This window comes from Dioscorea cayenensis, chromosome 18 (assembly GCF_009730915.1).
Source record: "Dioscorea cayenensis subsp. rotundata cultivar TDr96_F1 chromosome 18, TDr96_F1_v2_PseudoChromosome.rev07_lg8_w22 25.fasta, whole genome shotgun sequence".
Classification (NCBI taxonomy): Eukaryota; Viridiplantae; Streptophyta; class Magnoliopsida; order Dioscoreales; family Dioscoreaceae; genus Dioscorea; species Dioscorea cayenensis.
In genome coordinates this window covers 12,571,504-12,578,631 of record NC_052488.1, presented here as the reverse complement: position 1 = coordinate 12,578,631, position 7,128 = coordinate 12,571,504, and the positions used below count along the sequence as shown (strand labels likewise).

General features: G+C 41.8%; 1 pseudogene; it reads right to left on the bottom strand.

The window, feature by feature from the left end:
* Window positions 1–5,740: 5,740 nt before the first annotated feature.
* On the bottom strand, window positions 5,741–6,755 carry LOC120282793 (annotated as a pseudogene).
* Between the last annotated feature and the right edge of the window lie 373 nt (window positions 6,756–7,128).

Sequence of the window (7,128 nt, the reverse complement as noted above, 5' to 3'; positions counted from 1 at the left end):
AATTTATATATATATATATATATATATATTATACTTCCCGGATGACAACAAATATGCAAATGGAAAGTGAACAAGCATATATATGTGCATGCATGTCAGAGGTCCATAGCATGATTCTGAAACAAAAATCTCTTGACGTAACAACATCTCCTATATACACCATCATTAATTCATCAATATGATCATCATAGTCATAGCTATATTCATCAAGAAGGTCTTTTGTATTATCTTCCAAAACTTCATTATTCTCCATAGCTACAGCAAGAATCAGAATCTCCCTCTTGAGCACCTTGAGAATTCACATCTTAAAGAAGCCTCTTTTGGGAGCTTGTAGAATTCATTGTTAGACTTCTTAGAGACTCTTTTGTGGCAATTCCAATATTATGAAAACGATACTAACGATTGAGTTCTTATCATAAGATTCCTTGGCAAGAGAAGCATCATGAACGTCTGGATGAGAATGATTCACAGAATCTAGATGCAAGTCAATGAATTGTTCTCCAAAGTATCTCTAATGTCTTTGTCATCAAATATCCAGGCACCTTAGCATTTTATATCAGTGTACTGGGCGTTCATGCGAAGATGATGACAGTGTCCACCTTTGCCTCTGCCATCATTCAGAGTGTTGAGGATCACAACACCGGCGACCTACCTTCAATGGCTGCAGCTGCTGAAGAGAAGGAATGAGAACCAGAGAAAAACAAAGAAAAACAATAGATAGTCAAAAGCAAAGAAGCAAAAGAGAAGAACTCCTTGACTAGCATTAACAACCAATCCCCATTCAGTCTCCTCCAGTACCTTTATATTAGAAAGTAAACACTAAAAAGTTAACCACTTAACTAGTTTTTCATTGGCCAGCATAGTCCACTATCTTACTTCTAATTAGTCTAAAACCTTAAACATGATACTATATTATATTCATAACCAAAACACCCTCTTTTCTCCAATCAAACATCTGAGCATCAGTTGACACCCCATACTTCACACCATACTGAGGTATGCTTCATCCAGGCTTCAACAGAGAGGTTCACCATCCTTCTAGGATTAAACACCCAGCTACTCAGCACCATGCTTCGATCACATCTCCAGCTCAGCATCGACACTCCCCCTTGATTGAAGCATCTTCACTCCTAATTCTGCTCTCATTCTCTGGTGCTACTTAGTTGGCAAGGGTTTGGTGAACACATCAACTAACTGGTCAACAGTGTTATAATGTTTCAGAATTATTGAACCATCAGTTACAAGACCCCGAATGAAGTGAAACCTCACATCTATGTGTTTGGTTCTCCCATGATAAGCTGGATTCTTTGTAACAGCTATGGTCGATTGGTTATCACACCAAAGCACAAATGAGCCTTCACTCTTCATTCTACACTCTCTCAGAATCCTTCTCAGCCACACAAGTTGGCATGCAACCGAAGTAGCAGCTATATATTCAGCCTCGGTTGTTGATAGAGCCACCACCTCCTGCTTCTTCGAGGACCAACTGACAGAACACTTTCCAATTCGGCAAACCATGCCTGATATGCTCTTCCTGTCACTCAGCGATCCTCCCCAATCAGAGTCTGTGAACCCTTCCAAGCAGCTATCTCTACCACTGGGATAAGACAAACCAAAGTTTGCAGTCCTTGAGAGATACTTCACAATTCTTTTTGCTGCATTGAGATGTTCGACCATCGGTTTACTCATAAATCTTGAGAGAAAATTCACAACATAGAATATATCAGGCCTTGTATGTACAATGTATAGCAACTTCCCAATGAGACTCCTGTATAATGTAGCATCTGCTAATTCTTCATTATCTTCAAGTGAGAATTTCTCATTAACTGCCATTGGTGTCTCTACAGGCCTGTTGTGTTTCATATTCATCAGTAATACAAGCTCCTCAATGTATCTCTTCTGTGAGATAGAAACACCTTCACTGCTTTGATGAATTTCCAATCCAAGAAAGTATTTAATTTCTCCCAGATCAGACATGTCAAAAGTCCCCATCATCTCCATCTTGAATTGCTCGATCAAGACTTGAGAACTACTGGTATACAGCATGTCATCCACATAGAGACTGATTAGAATGAAATTCCCTTTTCCATCTTCCTTTTCATATAGTGTATGTTCAGTTTCATTCCTCTTATACCCATGATGCCTGAAATGAGTATCGATCTTGCTATAACACGCTCTCGGCGCCTGCTTGACCCCGTACAAAGCTTTCTACAGTCTATATACCATATGCTCTTGCCCACTGACCTCATAACCTTCAGGTTGAGCTACATAAACCTCTTTAGAGATCTCCCCATTTAGAAAAGCTGATCTCACATCAAAATGATACACTAACTGACGGGTTTGAGCAGCAATTCCAAGAACAATCCTCACAGTTTCAAGTCGGGCTACTGGAGAGAAAACTTCATCATAATCCAAACCAAATTCTTGCACATATCCTTTGGCTACCACCCTTGATTTATGCTTTAGAATCTCACCATATGCTCCCAGTTTGGTCTTGTATACCCATTTAAAACCCACGGGCTTCTTCCCGGATGGTAGTTCGGTTAGCTCCCAAGTATTGTTGTTTTTAATTGCCATTAGTTCAGCATCCATGGCTTCCCGCCACTGCTTATGCTTCACGGCCTCTTTGTACACCTGTGGATCACCTACATGTAGAGCATAGGAACAAGAATTATATACCTCAGCAAGAGATCTTGTTCTCCTTGGTGGTGAATCTTCACTGGTCTCCTCCGAAGAGCTTGTGTCATGAACTTCAACACTTGAGCTTGGATTACCATCACTGTGATTCTTGCCATCAACTTCACTGGAATTCAACTCTCCCAACGTGATCACAGCTCCACTTGCACTAGCTTCCCAATCCCACCTTGAGTTTTCGTGGAATATCACATCTCTACTCACAATGATTTTGGAGGCTATAGGATCAAATATTCTGTATGCCTTGGATTCAGAGCAGTATCCTACTAAAACACACTTCACAAACTTCTCCTCTAACTTACTAACCTTCTGCGAAGGAGTTAATGCAAACACAATGCTTCCAAACACTCTAAAATGACTCACATCTGGCCTTTCCCCGTGCCACAGCTGATATGGTGTCTTGCCATTCAATGCATTAGTTGGGGACCTGATAATAAGATATATTGCTGTTGTCGTTTCCTCAGCCCAGAAGACAGTTGAGAGTCCTCCATCCTTGAGCAAACACCGGGCCATCTCGACAACCATTCTATTCTTGCGCTCCACCACACCATTTTGTTGAGGTGTGTACGGAGTCGAGAACTCTCTTCTGATTCCAAGCTCCCCGCAGTACTTATTGAATGCATGAGAAGTAAATTCTCCTCCACTGTTGCTTCTCACTACCTTAGCTTCATTCTTGTTTCCCTCTCCACCATCACATGGAACCGTTTGAAACATTCAAAAGCTTCATCTTTGCTAGTTAGGAAGTAAACCCAACACTTCCTACTGTAATCATCAACGAGTAAGAGAAAATACTTATTACCTCCCAATGAAGACACACTCATCGGTCCACATAGGTCCATATGCACTAGCTCTAAACAGCTTGAGCTTCTTCTGGACCTTGTGACTGAGAATTGGCCTCTTGCTTGCTTACATAGTGCACACTTTTCACATTATGACACATTGTAGAGCTTAGGCAACCCACAAACATCTCCTTTTCTGGCAAGTATCTCCAAACTTTTGTAATTCAAATGGCCGAACCTTCGATGCCATAATTCAGACACAGGATGCTCGCTTTCAGCTAAATTCAGTCTTTCCATCTTTGAGAGATTCACAGGAAACATGTTATTACTCATCCTGGGTATCTCAAACATTAATTCTCCTGTGTGATCATCAGTGATGATACACTTGTCTTCATAAAACTTGACTGAGTATCCTTTGGTGAGCAACTGTCCCACGTTGAGCAAGTTGTGAGCTAACCCGGAGACGAGCTGCACTCCTTGAAGCTGCTTAAATCCACCGTTTTTTACACTGATAGGTACTATGCCAACTCCGAGCACCTTTATTTTCCTATCATCTCTGAGACGAATGGTGACCTTTTGTGACTCATCCAAGCTTATAAACAAACTTCTCTTGCCCATCATGTGATTTGAACATCCCGAGTCCACCAACCAGACCGAGCTCGAGGTCATAGCTGCATCACTGCTCGCGATGAAGACGTTGCTGGTGTCTCGTTCCTCCACAACTAAGGATGCTCCCTTCTCTATAGATTTACTCCTCTCACGACACTCAGTCTTTATATGACCATATTTTTTTACAGTGAAAGCACTATATGTTAGCTTTAGAGTCACTCCCTTGGCCTCTAGACGACCTGCCTCTCCCTCTCCCTCTAAAGAAGCCTCTTCCTCGTCCCTGGCCTGAGTTTGACCCAGCTGGTGCACTAGAACTTCCTTTCTCCTTGGAGTGAGATAACGAGATATCACTCTTCACAAATAATGCCTTCTCCATAGCTTATCCTGCAGATCTATTCACCCTGAACTCATGGGCTTGAAGTGACCCGCAGAGCTCATCAAGAGTGAGACTCGACAGGTCTCTGGACTGCTCCATTGCGATGGCGACGTAGTCGAACTTCGGTGCCAAACTTCACAACACCTTGGACACTACCTCAGCCTTCGAGAGCTTGTGCCCGAGCCCTCTCACTTGATTCACAATTGCGATCACTCTAGCCCAATAGCTCTGAACACTCTCGTCGTCCTCCATTTGTAGAGTCTCGAAGCTTTGCCGAAGCGCTTGCTTCCTCACGAACACCATTGTTGAAGAACCCTGGTATTGCTTCTTGATTATTTCCCAAGAATCATGTGTTGTCTCTGCCTCTGATATCCTGTCAAGGACCAAACCATCTACTGGCTGCTGGATGAGGCACCTGGCTTTTGCGTCCTTCTTCTTGCTCTCCCTTGCCTTCTCTTCATCCTCTCCTTTCGGCATTCCCTCCTTCACTAATCCCCAGAGCTCCTGAGACTGAAAAACAGTTTTCATTCTCAAGCTCCACCTTCCATACTCTTCTCCTTTGAAGACTGGTACACAATGCTGTGTAAGGCTCACCGGAGTGTCACACGCCATGAACCTAATCTCTGATACCAGATTATTGAGGATCACGACACCAGTGACCTACCTTCAATGGCTGCAGCTGTTGAAGAGAAGGAATGAGAACCAGAGAAAAACAAAGAAAAACAATAGATAGTCAAAAGCAAAGAAGCAAAAGAGAAGAACTCCTTGACTAGCATTAACGGCCAATCCACATTCAGTCTCCTCCACTACCTTTATATTAGAAAGTAAACACTGAAAAGTTAACCACTTAACTAGTTTTTCATTGGCCAACATAGTCCACTTTCTTACTTCTAATTAGCCTAAAACCTTAAACATGATACTATATTATATTCATAACCAAAACACCCCCTTTTCTCCAATCAAACGTCTGAGCATCAGTTGACACCCTATACTTCACACCATATTGAGGTATGCTTTATCCAGGCTTCAACAGAGAGGTTCACCATCCTTCTAGGATTGAACACCCAGCTACTCAGCACCATGCTTCGATCACATCTCCAGCTCAGCATCAACACAGAGCCCTCCCTTTTTTCAACATAAGCTGGTAGTCCTCATCGATGAACTTTTTCAACTTGATCCTATGCATCACATATGTCTTTCATTTTCAAAGATTTAACGAACATTTTTGCTTGATATTGCACAAAATGGTACATTATTCTCCTCAGCAGAATGATCCGTAGAACTATGTTTTTTTTAGATCTACAATGTGCTCCCACCAAACCATGAACTTGACATATTTACTCAGGAACTTGTATTCTTGGTCTCTGTTTGCATCCACTTCAGCACCTGATGAAGCTGAGGTTTCTATTGGAGGCCTGCTAACAAAGTCACCAACCTGTGGAGCCAGATCTTTGCATGAGCATTTTGAGGTCCAACGATCACCTTTCTTACCATATATCCGATATACCATAAGGACAACTCCTTCTTTTCCCATAGCAACTAATAGATCACAAGCAACCTTTACTTCTTCAGCTTGGCCACCTGGAGCTCTAGGTCATTCATGGGAGATCTTCTCTATAGAAACCATGGTGAGGTGGCTTCCAATCATCTTCATGGGTGGTATCCCCAAACATGCTCCAAGACCTCCTCTCCATTGCATGTTTACTGAGACAGGCACAGGTAAGCTTTCTGACAGAGGTGGTGATGGTGATCTTGACCTTGTTTCCATCCTTATTGAATCGATGCTTGATGACTTTCTTCACTCCGTTCTTGTTAGAGTCTTTAACAATCTTTGGTGGCAACAAGAAGTAGAGTTTGTCGCCATTGTCCTTGTCAAGCCTCCCTTATCGAGGCTTGCTCGATATTGCTCGCAAGAGATCCACAACGAAACTGAAATCCTAGCTTTTGCTCTTTGGCGATTGATCCTCCGTCTTCAACACCTCTTCGGGCTTCTAAGGTTCCTCCATCTTTATGAACTCCTCAATAGGAATGTAAGCAAATGGCAGTAATCAACAACAGCAAGCAGCAACAACGATAATGACGGCAACGGTGAGAGTCTCTTCTTTCTTCTCTCTTCTTCTAATTTTTTTCTTCTCTCGCTCCTTTTCCTTTTGTCTTATTTCACCTTCACAACTTCTTCCAGTTTTTAGGCTTCTTCGTCTTCCACTGGCTCCTCATCAAGGGTGCAACAACAAGCAAAGGGCAACAACATTAGCGGTGACCAAGTCAGCGATGACGGCAGTGGCTTCAATATGCATATCTATGCTTTTTTCGGTGATGACGACGAACTACGGCAATGATAACGACGATTAGCAACGGCGGTAGGCGTGACAGCAACAGACAACAATTATATATATAGATATATATGTAGGTATGGTGGGGAGATGTCAACACCTTCCTCTTCTTTTCTCGTCCTTTTGCTTCGTTAGTCCACCGTCTTCTCTGGTTCGTTCTTCTCCCCTTCTTTAGTCTTCTCGCTTTCGTCTTCTTCTCCTCTATACTTCGTTCTCCTTCATTAGTTTATATATATATATATATATTTAATAATATATTTTTTTAATTTTTATTCTTATTCTTATTTTAAAAAATTTATTTATTTATTTATATTTATATTATATATATCTCATTATT